The sequence below is a fragment of the Neoarius graeffei genome, chromosome 21, assembly GCF_027579695.1.
Source record: "Neoarius graeffei isolate fNeoGra1 chromosome 21, fNeoGra1.pri, whole genome shotgun sequence".
NCBI lineage: Eukaryota > Metazoa > Chordata > Actinopteri > Siluriformes > Ariidae > Neoarius > Neoarius graeffei.
The window spans coordinates 45,824,258-45,839,327 of record NC_083589.1 but is presented as its reverse complement, the minus strand read 5'-3'; the positions used below and the strand labels follow the sequence as shown (position 1 = coordinate 45,839,327).

General features: G+C 41.8%; 1 long non-coding RNA gene across 2 annotated transcripts in view; it reads left to right on the top strand.

The window, feature by feature from the left end:
- The first annotated feature begins 5,792 nt into the window (after positions 1 to 5,792).
- The window catches only part of LOC132869800 (uncharacterized), a 30,021-nt gene continuing 20,743 nt past the window's right edge, over positions 5,793 to 15,070 (top strand). For both annotated transcript variants that reach the window (XR_009651011.1, XR_009651010.1), the window contains exon 1: positions 5,793 to 5,854. This is a non-coding gene — a long non-coding RNA (uncharacterized LOC132869800). The remainder of the gene's footprint in view (positions 5,855 to 15,070) is intronic.

Genomic DNA, 15,070 nt, shown 5'->3' with positions numbered 1-15,070 from the left:
AACCGTCTTGCTGCTCCTCGGAATTTTTACTTTTCTTAACAAATCCAAAACTCGAAAGAGTACCTTGTTTTCTTTTCGACATGGCTAACGCTGAAGACGAGCACTCGCATGATCTGAAGATGCACCGAATGATAAACACTTTCTCAACCTACTGCCACACCCACTACAAACATTGTAGCAAAACAACCGTGGGAAAGAGGGGCAACTACAGAAACATGGATAGAAGTCGTGGGAAAATTCTGGGGACACAAACTAGTAGAAAGGAAGTGTGTTGGCACTGTTGGCACACTTCCTTTGTACTAGTTTGTGTCCCCAACCTGGCAGCAGCAGTCGTTGTCATATTGGTTTATTTTATCTTTGATGTAAACACAACACTTCAGATATGCAAATGCTTCCCGTTACACACGATTGCTATGTCAATAAACATCATTTTGCCAATATTTTAGAGACCCCCCAACATTTCCCAAATCATGTTTTCAATGGATCTCATGTCTGTTTCAGGGGATCTCGGATCCCCCAAGTACCCCCGTAGTTCGAACGGTGCCCATAAGCGTTTATCCTGTGCAGGGTTGCGGGCAAGCTGGAGCCTATCCCAGCTGACTATGGGCGAGAGGTGGGAAACACCCTGGACAAGTTGCCAGGTCATTGCAGGGCTGACACATAGAGACAAACAACCATTCACACTCACATTCACACCTACAGTGCTCAGCGTAAATGAGTACACCCCCTTTGAAAAGTAAGATTTTAAACAATATCTCAATGAACAGGCGGCACAGTGGTGTAGTGGTTAGCGCTGTCGCCTCACAGCAAGAAGGTCTGGGTTCAAGCCCCGGGGCCGGCGAGGGCCTTTCTGTGTGGAGTTTGCATGTTCTCCCCATGTCCTTGTGGGTTTCCTCTGGGTGTTCTGGTTTCCCCCACAGTCCAAAGACATCCAGGATAGGTTAACTGGTGACTCTAAATTGACCATAGGTGTGAATGTGAGTGTGAATGGTTGTCTGTGTCTATGTGTCAGCCCTGTGATGACCTGGTGACTTGTCCAGGGTGTACCCCGCCTTTCACCCGTAGTCAGCTGGGATAGGCTCCAGCTTGCCTGCGACCCTGTAGAACAAGAAAAAGCAGCTAGAGATAATGAGATGACATGAGACCAAGTCTTCTAGGCTTGGAATGAACAAGTTGGCGACATTTTGCAACATCAATCTTTTTCCATTCTTCAACAATGACCTCTTTTAGTGACTGGATGCTGGATGGAGAGTGATGCTCAGCTTGTCTCTTCAGAATTCCCCAAAGAAAATCATTTCTTTACACCACAAAGGTGAAGGCTACAAGAAGATCAGCAAAGCTTTACTTATCAGTCAGAATGCTGTAGTAAAAGTGGTACAAAAATTTAAGAAAGATGGAACTGCAACCATCTCACAGAGACGTCCGGGTCATCCACGGAAGTTAACACCTCGACAGGAGTGTCTTCTGATGAGAAGGGTTGAAGAAAATTGGCATGCAAGTTCACTGCAGTTATCTAAAGAAAGAGAAAGCCAAACTAGGGTGACTATTTCCTGTGACACAATACGGCATACACTGCAGAGGAATGGCATGCATAGATGCCGTCCACGAAAGAAGCGTCTCCTAAAGCCCAGGCACAAAAAAGCCTGCCTAGAGTTTGCCAGGGCCCATGCTGACAAAGATGAAGACTACTGGGACTCTATACTCTGGAGTGATGAGACCAAGATAAATGTTTTTGGAACTGATGGCTTCAAAACTGTATGACATTGCAAAGGTGAGGAATACAAAGAAAAATGCATGGTGGCTACAGTGAAACATGGTGGTGGCAGTGTCCTTATGTGGGGCTGCATGAGTGCTGTTGGTGTCGGGGAGCTGCATTTCACTGATGGCATCATGAATTCACAGATGTATACCATCACTCCGTGCCCTTGGTCGTCATGCACTTTTCCAACATGACTAAACACACATCTAAGGCCGCTGTTGGATTTCTGAAGAAGAACAGGGTGAAAGTGATTGAGTGGCCAAGTATGTCTCCTGATCTGAACCCAGTCGAACACCTATGGGGAATTCTAAAGAGACAAGTTGAGCATCACTCTCCATCCGGCATCCAGTCACTAAAAGAGGTCATTGTTGAAAAATGGAAAAAGGTTGATGTTGCAAAATGTCGCCAACTTGTTCATTCCATGCCTAGAAAACTTGGTGCTGTCATTAAAAATCATGGAGGCCATACAAAGTACTAGATGTAATAGTTTTTGTTGTGGGGTGTACTCATTTTTGCACCACCCTAATATGAGTAAAACTGAAAAAAATGTGTAATCTAAGTTATATTATTAACCTTACTTTCATGTTATAAGTTAAACAGATGTTATATTAAACTTTGTCTTGTCAACATTTTGGAAATTGTTTGTGTTCATTGAGATATTGTTTAAAATGTTACTTTTCAAAGGGGTTGTACTCATTTACGCTGAGCACTGTATGGTCAATTTAGAGCCACCAATTAGCCTAACCTGCATGTCTTTGGACTGTTGGGGAAACCAGAGCCCCTGGAGGAAACCCACACAGACATGGGGAGAACATGCAAACTCCACACAGAAAGGCCCCTGTCAGCCACTGGGCTCAAACCCAGAACCTTCTTGCTGTGAGGTGGCAGTGCTAACCACTACACCCCCGTGCCGCCCTATTTGACTTAATGAATTGTATTTTATTTTTTCAAAATAAACTCTTATTTCGGGCGGCACGGTGGTGTAGTGGTTAGCGCTGTCGCCTCACAGCAAGAAGGTCCGGGTTCGAGTCCTGTGGCCGGCGAGGGCCTTTCTGTGCGGAGTTTGCATGTTCTCCCCGTGTCCGCGTGGGTTTCCTCCGGGTGCTCTGGTTTCCCCCACAGTCCAAAGACATGCAGGTTAGGTTAACTGGTGACTCTAAATTGACCGTAGGTGTGAATGTGTGTGTGAATGGTTGTCTGTGTCTATGTGTCAGCCCTGTGATGACCTGGCGACTTGTCCAGGGTGTCCCGCCTTTCGCCCGTAGTCAGCTGGGATAGGCTCCAGCTTGCCTGCGACCCTGTAGAACAGGATAAAGCGGCTAGAGATAATGAGATGAGATGGACTCTTATTTCAATTTTGATTCTTGCAGATTCTTGGAACATATTTAACAAGCGAAGTTGAGATGGTAAAGCATTTACCACTTTGTAATGTTGCCATTCCTTCTCACAGCACTTAAAAGATGTTTAGGGACTGAAGACACCAAGTGATGAAGTGTTTCAGGTGTTATTTTGTCCCATTCTTCCTGCAAACAGGTCTTAAGGTGTGCAACAGTACGGGGTCGTCATCATATTTTTTTGTTTCAAAATTCGCCCCACATTCTCTATTGGGGCAGAGGGGACAGGCACCCTCTTCTTCCACAGCTATGCCTTTGTAATGTATGTATAATGAGGTTTTACATTGTCTTTTTGAAATATCCCTGGAAAAGATGTCATCCTGAAGGCAACCTATGTTGCTGCAAAATCTCAATATACTTTTCTGCATTAATGCTGCCATCACAGAAGCGTAAGTTACCTTTGCCAAAGGCATTGACATACTGTAACCCCATACCATGACAGACCCTGGCCTTTGGACTTGTTGCTGGTTACAGTCTGGATGGTCCTTTTCCTCTGTGGTCTGGAGGACATGGTGTCCATTTCTAACAACAACAACAAAAAAAACTTGGAATACTGATTCATCTGACCACAATACATGTTTCTACTGTGTGATGGTCCATCCCAGATGCTTCTGAGTCCAAAGAAGTCGACAGCACTTCTGGACACAGTTAACATAAGGCTTCCTTTTTGCACAGTACATTTTTAACTGGCATTTGTTGATGTAACTCTGTATTGTCGTGCTTGACAAAGGTTTGCCAAAGTAATCCCAAGCCCATGTGGTTATATCAGCTATAGATGAATTACAGTTCTTGATTCAGTGCCATCTGAGGGACCAGAGTTCACGGGTGTTCAGCTTAGGCTTGCGCCCTTGACCTTTATGCACTGAAATTCCTCCACATTTCTTGAATCATTTCATGATATTATGCACCATGGAGGATGAAATATCCAAATCCATTTGTATCTTTCTTTGAGGAACACTGTTTTTAAGCAATTCAATAATTTTTTAACTTTGCTTCTCAAAGTCTAGGCCTTTCCTGGATACTGATTTTCTACCAAATCATGATTACGATCACCTGTTGATATAACCTGTTTCAAATCACATCATTATTTAATTGTTTTACCTCATTACTAGCCCTAAATCTCCCCGTCCCAACTTTTTTTTTTGGAACGTGTTTCAGGTCTGAAATGCAGGAAGGGATGTATATTAACAAATGAAGTTAAGTCCACAGCTTTAAACATGTTAATTAACTACCTACTTTCGACCAAAGCTTTGGTCTTTGGTAACTTATCAGTCAATTCTGCCAATATTATTTCTATTGTCTGGTTCAGTGATTGATTTGAAATAATCTGTAAGTTGTCGAAAAGGTGGAATTTCTCAGAACTGTGCTGGCCGTATCTAGTTCCTAAGAAGTATTGTGGGTTAGACTTAGAAAACATACATTGCTCTCCGAGGAGTCTGTGTGGAAGAACGTAGAGGTCCTGGAGATTTTTCAGTCGGTTTTCAAAGAGACAAAGAGAGAGAGAGAGAGAGAGAGAGAGAGAGAGAGAGAGAGAGAGAGAGAGAGAGAGAATTGGGCACACTCTGCTGCTGCTTGGCCTCATTTGTGTTATTGCAGAGGAAGCAATCCAAGAGGTCTCAGTGCATGCAGAAGGAGGTGGAAAGAGATTTAACTTACCATGTAAACTCTGAGGAAAGGGAATCGAGAATCTGTGTGTTCTACTGCCGATTTCTCTGTTTGTTTAACTGAGAGGAAACCAACAGCTTAGCTCTAATTGTGTGGTTAGTTTATTTGTGTTACTTTGCTGCTCTTTTATGTTTTCCACAAACTCCTCTCTGTCTCACTTGACCACTTTGCTCAATGTTTGCTCATTCTGGTGCAAAAGGAAGCAAGTACTGGTAATTTGTATTTTAAAACATGTATGAAGCCACGACAGGCAGGTCTTTCTCTAAAGGCTGCAGCATGAGACTAATATGTTACACCACGGTCATGAATCTATATCTCTATTTTGAGATTTACACAACCATGTATTGGGTTTGGATGGGCTCCAGAGCTCCAGGTCTTACAGCACTCGAGACTGCACCAATGCTCGTTGTGGAGGAGGGGTGAAAAAGGACATGTGATAACTTGCCAAGCTGACCTGCTCTGACTCCTGAACTCAACTTTTGAGGATTCAGGAGAAAGAGTTTAGTGACAGGGCACAATTTTGGTTAAAATATGCATGTTTAAAGAACAGGTGTGGTGATCTTAATCATTAACTGACTAGAATAGAGCAACACGTGTTGCTTGCCAAACTAGACTTGCTTGTGCATGTAAGAGAGACGACAAAGGAGAAATCAGTTGAGGCAAAGTGGAAAAAAAAGGCTGAAATTTCAAAAAAGATGAGGAAGAAAGTTGCACCCCTACCACACACACACTCACCCCCATAAGCACACACACTCCAGCTCCCGCCTCTGACACCATAATAACACCTGCACTCGATCCTCATCCAGTGCCTTCAGTGGGAGAAGTGATGCCAAGACATGCTGAGCTGATACAATCAGCTCTTTCTCTCTCTCTCTCTCTCTCTCTCTCTCTCTCGCTCTTTCCTTCCCTCCCAGTCCTTTGCTCTTGCCTGTTTACAACAAGCCTAAATATGATTAGGGCTCTATAGAGAGAAATGTGTATGAACATGAATGTGTGTGTTTGCATCTGCCTGTATACTAAAGGACTGCAGAAAGGGGTAGGGCAAATTCTCTACTTCTCTGTTCCATAATTTGGTGTGATTTAGCTCTTGGTTTTAGTGGTTTCATGGTGCAGTGTTGTAGTCCCACATAGTAGTTAAACCTTTTGTGTGTGTGTGTGTGTGTGCTTTAGCTGCAGGCTACAAAGCGACTGTAATATGTGCTCCTGCACACTTCTCTGCCAAATGAAACTGTGTCTTAACACAGGGTTCTTACTCTGCTGGGCCCTGAGTTCCTCACTGAACTGCTGTTGTCGTAGACTAAAATCTGCAGTGCTCAGGCCAAAGGCTCACATTTTACTGACTGATCTGAATGGTATGTCCGTAGATTTCTGTAATGGCTCTCTAGAACTTGTAGATTATTAATGCTGTGAGTTAGTATATTGCTTACCATCCAAACTTAAATATTGGAGTAATTTGTTCATTTTAGATGCGACAAAATTAGCTTTTCTTTAACACATTTATTCCATAAGGCCTAAACGTGTCTGTCTTATGGGCTAAAGTCACCATAACTGATGTATCTGTGTCCTCTGATTCAGCACATACTCAGGTTTTCACTTTTGCTAATTACTGACAAGATGACAATAGTATGCAATGAAGAAGAAATACAAAGAAATGGAAATGATTTTGCTCACATTTGTATTGCATCAATAAAATCACACAGAATGAAACAATCGGAACAAATAACAGGAAGAACAGGAACAATAAACCATTTTATGACCTAATAAAAAGTTTGTTGGAAGTCTCTTTTCTATATATGACTTATATAACACTAGCCACATTTGGAACAGCTGTAATATTGCAACTAAAAATTCTGAACACACTCAGAGTCAATTATAAATATGGGTGTATGTAGTTACATACATGAATTTTAATTAGCACTTATGGTATGAAACAGGTGGGTTTCCTCACACAGTCCAAAAATACGCGGATTAGGTCAACTGGCGACTCTACATTGCCCCTAGGTGTGAATGTGAGTGTGAATTCATCTTTGTGTTAGCCATGGATAGATTGGCAACCTGCCCAGGGTGTACCCCGCCTCTTGCCTGAAGTCAGTTGGGATTGGCTCCAGCTTCCCCATGACACTTGATGTAACTAGCTATAAACCTGTCAAATTTACTGCTGCCAGGATTGATCAGTTTTCACAGGTTATAACATTTCTTACCCAGGAATCCAACTTAATCCTCTTGGTTTTCTTCAGCTTGGAAAAACATTTTATCCATTTATCCAGCAGTAGATCCAGTTTGGTTTTCTGTCCAGTAAAGTACGGGGAGGAGTGCATGGTCCTTGGGTGTGTGTGTATATAACACAGTGGACAAACACAACAAAAGAGTCCAGCACAGAACTAGTTTTTTTTTTTTTTGTCCCCCCGGCACTTTTTTGCAGGCCTAGATACACTTGCTTTATTAAAAATCATATTATTTCAACAATTGTTTCATAGTGCTGTCCAGATATTTACACATCCATCCATCCATTATCTGTAGCCACTTATCCTGTCCTACAGGGTCACAGGCAGGCTGGAGCCTATCCCAGCTGACTATGGGCGAGAGGCGCGGTACACCCTGGACAAGTCTCCAGGTTATCACAGGGCTGACACATAGACACAGACAACCATTCACACTCACGGTCAATTTAGAGCCACCAATTAGCCTAACCTGCATGTCTTTGGACTGTGGGGGAAACCAGAGCACCCGGAGGAAACCCACACGGACAGCATGCAAACTCCACACAGAAAGACCCTTTATCAGCCACTGGGCTCGAACCCAGGACCTTCTTGCTGTGAGGCGACAGTGCTAACCACAACACTACTGTGCCACCCCTATATTTACACATTATCTGTATTTATTAAGAAAAATTAAAAGATTGACCACTACATCTTTAAACTTACAGCAACAATAAGCTTTATGTCTTTCCCTTTCAAAAGAGGGGCTGATCTAAGCTCCACTGGAGCTAATTTCTGGACTGGAAACATTTAACTGAAACCTAAAATAAGGAAACTAGGTACATTTGTTGCAATATGATAATATGGTAACCCAGTTTTCCAGTGTATATTTAGAATGACATAAACATTTCAAACGGCACCTTTAATGCATTATTCTAATTGAATTTGCACCCTCACAAGCCTGTTAATGAGTGGTCTGCTTCTTCAGCTGCTTGTTGTGTGAGAAGGGACTAAATCAGCTATGGTGTGTATGCATATCTAGCCCTTGTGCTCTGCAGCCGTGCAGAGCAGCATAGATTCCCAGTGGAGCGTGAATCACTAGTGCTGAATCAGCATCTGGCCTGCTTGCTGAGGAAACTCAACAGCTCACATTTCTAACCACTTTGCTCGCTCTGTCATGTTCTTTCCTTCGCTTTCAGCCCTCCTCACTCACAAAGACAAAGTTGTGGTTGTGTGTACTTCTCAGATGAATATGAGATGATAGATCAGAATTTCAGCTTTCATTTTTCTGATATTTACATCTCGATGTGTTAAACCAACTTAGAACAAAGTAACTGTAACATGTGTGAGACAGGTGTTTCTTGTAGCTTAGGTGTACCCTGTAAGATTAATGGTTTAAACAATAATAGCTCTGAATGTCTACTCTTGGTTTGAGCCATGGGTTTCACTTGTGAAGATTGCCTGTTTGTTAAAAAGGATAAACCAACATGAAGACTAGAGAGCTGTCTATGAGAGAAAAGCAAGCCATTTTGAAGCTGAGAGAAGAGGGAAAATCGAGTCATTGCACCAGCACTGGACATAGCCAATCCAACCAGTTAGAATGTTCTGAAAAAGAAACATTCTGATTGTTTCTAACTGGTGTGTACTAACAACATCAGATAGGTCGGCCAAGGAAAACAACAGCAGTTGAGGACAGAAAAATTGTGAAAGATGTGAAGCAAAATCCCAAAAGAACAATCAGTGACATCAACAACCTCCACAGGGCAGGGGTGAAGGTATCACAATCCACCGTTCAAAGAAGACTTTGAGAGCAGAAATATAGAAATATAGAGGCCATACCACAAGATGCAAACCACCCATCAGCAGTAAGAATCAGAAGGTCAGATTGGAATATAGATCCACACATATATGTTTGTGAATATTTGAGTTTGGCTACACCTTTGTGTTTGCTGGCAAGTCTGACAGTATGTGTGGGAGAGCCAAATGTGCCGCAGATGTGCCTTCTCTTTTCTTTCTTTCTCTCCCCCTCGCTCACTACTGTTAGCCATTTCTCAACACAAAGATCACAATATATGGAAACAGGACATGCTTCCCTTTGCTGTTAGTCATTAATGGCTCTCTTTGAAGTGTTCCTTGGACTGGTTAGAAAGAGCCCAGCACTGTCTCTAGTGTCTGAGGATCAAGGCACTCTGATCAGCTCGGCCTTTGACTGTGTCCCTACACATAAAAAACAAATGTAATGCAGAGTGAACAAAACGGCATGTGTCCAGACGCTGTAATTGCAAACACACACGTGCGCGCATGGACGCATGCACACAACACACACACACACACACACACACACACACACACACACGCACACACACACACACATACATTCACAAACACGCTGAGCCTCTAGGGAATTTGCTGTATGGGTCTCTCTACAACCCCCTCTGCACTGTCATGTCCTAGAACTGTTTACTGCACTGCGCTTATCTCAGTTACTACCACAGACACAGCATTGTTACGCTAGTTCATTTGCATAGAGTTAGACATAAAAGTTCAGTGGTATCATAAACAGTTAGCGCCCTGATCTCATCAGCCTCTGGTTAAATACTGATGTCTGATGTTTGTCTCTCATCTTCACCTGTTGTCTTCTTAAGACCAAGGAGTATGTTAAAGCCGAGAGAGAGAGAGAGAGAGAGAGAGAGAGAGAGAGAGAGAGAGAGAGAGAGATTTAGGGGTTTAATCAGTGGTAGAAATGTAACCAAATATGAATACACTATTTGGATTGAACGGATGACTGAATAGAAATACAGTGTTAGTCAAAATTATGTTAACACTTCAATGGTAGAAACCATTTATTCACAAAACATACATCATATGTGTCAGATGATTTACAGGACAGTCTCAACCTGTTCGCCATCATGTTCAACACACAAAAAACAGCGAGCAACAGGACCATTTAATCTGTCACCCATGGTGTACGTCTATCTGCAGGAGAAAAATAATCCATTAGTGTTAACATAATTTTGACTAACCCTGTAATTGTACAGATTGAATACAAATACGTATGTGGACAGGAAGTGCACTATTCAATTTGTAAAAAATGTTTTTCAGAAGTTTGCCAGAAAACTCAACATTGAGACTCGGTATGTGCATTGGGCCTGGGCTCCTGCAGCACAAAACAAAAAAGGTCCAGTGAACATAAAGTTTTTACTTTCACGCAGAGCTTGTATGAGTACAATTCAAAAGTACAACTTTTTTTTTAAATACAGGAAGACTTAAACCGATACTAAAAGGTTAGGGTACTAGAATCGCAAGATGTATTTTTCTGCTTTTTTCAGTCTTTACATGGGAAACATGTAAACAGTGGTGAGCACGTATTCCTGATTTATTTATTGAGCCACTACTCCATGAAGACCATGCACTGTGCACAAGGCAGCATATCTCTACTGGGGTAAAACATAATTAAAAATAGGTACCCTATGGGTACATGAGACTACTACTTATAACTAAAATTGTTTTCTGATACCATGTACATACAGTAAATATAGCATATATATTTACTCTATGAGGCAGTGGCCACAAAAATGAAACGTGATCCAAAAATGAACAATTTAAAAATCACAGAAGTAAAATATACCAAGTATCTGTACTTTATATTATTCTACTCTTACCTCTTACAGTTTTCGAAACTGAAACCTCAGAACCGAGGCTGACATACACACGCTGTCACCATGACCCAAACTCTATTTCCTGGAAAAGGCCTGGTGCTAGAGCTCAGTGGTCTCAATTGCTGGGTTTCAGTCACGTGACTTTTCTTAGCAGTTTTACTGGAAGTGAAATAGCTGGTGGTCTAAACGGCTATTGTAGTGCAAACAACAAGTGATAACTTATCAGAGTATGCTCGTAATCTAGAAGCCACTGTTCGCTTTAGATATATTCAGAAGATTGCTATGCACAGTGGAATCGACCCCTACAGTCTGGGAAAGAAGGATTTGTCAGACGAGCTCAAAAACTACCCTTCAGTTGAGTTCCCCAACATCTTGAATTATCTGGTGTTGCAGACGTCCTTCTACACCACAAAACAGATGAAAATGTGGAAGAGTATGGAGGCTTACAACTTTTTTGTATGTGGCTGAGTAAAGGACCTTGGTATCAAGTCGCTGCCGAATGAATCCTATATTGTTTTTGCCCGTGTAAGTCTGTTTTTTTAAGCTTTTCGTTCGCGTCTTTACAACGAAGCACTGCAAGTTGAAGTGTAAACAAACAACAGCTCACTTGATTCTCATTTGTGTTCGCTCTTATCTCTCAGGTAAATCATTCATGAAGATCATCAGAAATCCCTTTAAAGACCTTTAAACAAGATGGAGAAGTGATCACGTCGCATTGTAACTGTACGACTGGGGAAGAATTTTGCTGTAACCTTCATGCATATGGACTTTGTGAGGAATGAGGATTAAACAAAGAAACAGATGGGGACTTTAGCGCTTTGTGACTAAAAAAAATTACCATAAAATAATGACACATAGCAAGAAAAGTACTTGGAAAACACTAAGGACATAGCTGAGAGGGAAATACAAACCTTTCACCAAGTGATCACTGCAAACTCGAGCATGCTTCAACTCGGCTCCCTTCGATTTCAGTGAGAGGTTCAAAAGCCACCTTTCTCGACGTCTTTTTGTGAAATCCTGTGTTCGTTAACCCTTTTTTATTAGTTCACGGGGAACCCTGAAGAAACTTTTATCAGTTTCACAGTTTGATTGATTTGAACAACCTAAAACAATGCAAGCTTAAGGCGTTTTTCATGCGAGCAATGCACCTTCTCCATACAAACGCTTTGTTAACTGGGCTTTGGTAGACCACCAGCTAAAGTTTTGAATAACTAATGAGGTGGATGTGACATCATGTGAAACCCAGCAATACTCTTTTCGACAACTTCCTGTAACAACTCGGAAGTGCGTCACGTCTACATCACACATGGGACCACTGGCCGAAGAAGGTGAGGAAAGGGGGACAACCTGGAGTATATTTTAAAATAGGAACACACTTTCCCTCAGTAATAAGCGTAAACATGTCTGAAATCAATTTCTTTAGTCTAGTCCATTAATGTCGAATGGTGAACCGAATTGTATACACTTACTGGTCATTTTAATAGGAACACCTGCATGCGCATGCGCAGTGCGCGATTGTTACACTCATTCTTACAACATGATGACATAGTGGCTACAGCCTCTATATGAGGCAGTAGCCACAATAATTTAATTGATTTAAAAATTATTAACTTGTGTGTACATTGTGTGCATCTTGTCATTTTTAGATTAACTTTCTCCTTCATTATTAAAAGAAAAACTTCACTGAAATCATGAACACATTGTATTGAAGTTTAAAAGACACCATTTTGATTCACAGCAGCACTGTGTGTGTGTGTGTGTGTGTGTGTGTGTGGTGTTCCACAATTGACTGGCATCCCAACCAAGGTGTAATCCCACCTCACACCCAGTGTTACTTGGGTAGGTTCTGGATTCACCGTGACCCTGGCATTTTTTTGGTAATTGCTGAGAGCCCAAATATAACCTCTGGGTATTATATGTTCTTACATATAAATTATATTACCTATCATAGCTAGTTATGAGGTGAGGATTATGTGTAAAATGTTTTACTTATTGAGTGCAGGTGAGAAGCTGTTAGGGCTTGACTTGACCTTTGTCTAAAGGTTGTTGAAGGCAGTACTGCTTTCTGTATGGGAGTTGCTGCATGAGAGAGTGATTTGTTCCATTCGGTGCATGCGGCCACTCTAAGACTCTTATCTGTATCTTGCAATGTCTCACCCTTATCCAGATTTGCCTGCATGTGTGAGCGTTCACTCACCTCCTCTCAGCTAACACCACATGATCCTCTTGGCCTCTTTGATCATGTCAGGGTAAATTTAGTTAAATTAATGCATTGTACTCCAAGGCCTTAGGGTTAGTCAGTCTGGATAGGCATCTCAAGCCCTTGGGCAGTTTGCTTGCCCTCTTGACCTTGCTGTTTTTATGCACAGTCTGCTGTCTTATCAACTTTAATGCTTTGCATGTTCTATTCCAGCCCTGCAATATATTGGTGACCTGCCCAGGGTGTACCTTGCCTCTTGCCTGAAGTCAGCTTGGATTGGCTCCAGATTCCCCTGTGACCCTGACCGATAAGCGGTATAGACAATGGATGGATGGATGGATGGATGGATGGATGGATGGATGTTCTTTTCCCCAATTTTTATTTTTTAACTTGTTTTTCTTAAATGGTTTTTGCATATGAAGGCTGTAAAGAATGTGTGATGGAAGATTTATGACATGCTTTGGAACCCATTGACGTCATAACAATCAGCCAACCTTGAGAGAAGACTCTTAGTTTAAGACCGGGAAGCCTTTTGAAGTCTGCAATGAGCATGTAGGCCATAATTCTTAACGTACTCAATGAGAAACAGACATTTGTACTACCTTTGAGGAATAGAATGGACCATCAATAAACAGTCATTCTGTGGAAAGCAGGAGCCTGTGCTGTATCTAGCTTGACTAACCAAGAGGCTACCTAAAGCTAAAAGGCTTGTTTGAGATGACAGTAGTTAAGGCTGTATACATATACTTTCTGTAAGTCTTTAGTCATTACTATGCAGGCCACCCAAAGCACCATTCATTGGCCTTGTCATCAATTGCTTTTCAGAGTTGGGCCAAATTTCAACTGTACTGGTTATTGGTTGATGGGATATATGAGGGATGAAGCAATGCCTGATTAAGTGGTGAAATGAACTTTTGGGTGAAATAGGGTGAGCCCTTCACCCAAGTTCTAAATAAAATTAATATATATTCAGTTTGCCTTAGATACATCAGAAGTGCAGGTAATTACAGATGCAGTTGCAAGGGAGAGTGGGTGTGTCAAAAATTGGCAGTCAAATTCGAATCGTGAAACTAATATCAAAGTCAGTGTTGAGCAAGGGGTCGTCAATGTACAAACAACATGTCAGAGGTCAAGCAAAAGTTCAGAGTCCTATATAAACAGGAAACTGGGTCAAACTCACTGAGAGTCAAACACTAGGAATCAAGGCTTGGCATGATCAGGTAAAGATATGTTGAGTGATACTTTGCACTGAAGGCTTGTGACTGAAGTCTTTAAGTCCTGGTCCAGGTATGGTGGTGATTAGAATTCTGGAGAGGGGGGGCGCTGAGGTGCTGGGAATTGTAGTCTGTGGCGGCCATGTTTAGAGGCTGCCATGAACTCTGATTGCTGGCGCTGTCAGTGACAGGTGAATGTTGTGTAAATTTAAACCTCAAGGTAAAATTGAGTTTTAAATATACATAACATTAACCTTCTCAGGTTAAAAGATACATATTAAAGGTACAAGAAAGGTATCCTTAAAGATACCACCCCTGTGACAAACAATGTGTAGTATTTCCCTGACGTGGGTGGAATACCGAAGCGTGGTAGATGGGAAATGATGTTCACACACAACTTTATTTTCTTTACTTTGCTTTGGTTTTCAGCTTTACTTGGCACACACATGTGCTCTCATCGGGAGCGCTCCCTTCTCGTCGCTCTCACCCTCCTTTTCTACCTTCTGTCTTCACTGCAAAACACACATACACAACATTAATCGACAACAGGTGTACTGACTTTGCCACTCACCTTCCCTGACCCCGCCCTCCATTCACAAACCGACGCTTGGCCGTGCCCCCGCTGCCACACAATGGAACGCATTTTAGTGCAGTTTTTAGTTAACCTGCAGAGTGTACATTGTGATTTCAATCAAACCTATTAATTTTGCACAAAATATGCAATTGTAGAATTTGATCATACTCATTGGGAGATTCAAAGATGAGTTTTATTTAAAAACAATCATGTGGTAGGTATGTGTGCTTAACCAACTTTAAAAAGTTATTTCTCATATTTAAGCTGTTTGGAAATCAGATTTGATGGGCATGCATTGGTCACTCATGGTACATAACTAGTCCTGTCATGTGTTGGAAAGCAGTATCAACAAATTATCTTACCCTAAACACAGATATGGGAGAATGAGCAGGCGTGGAGCAGAGAGA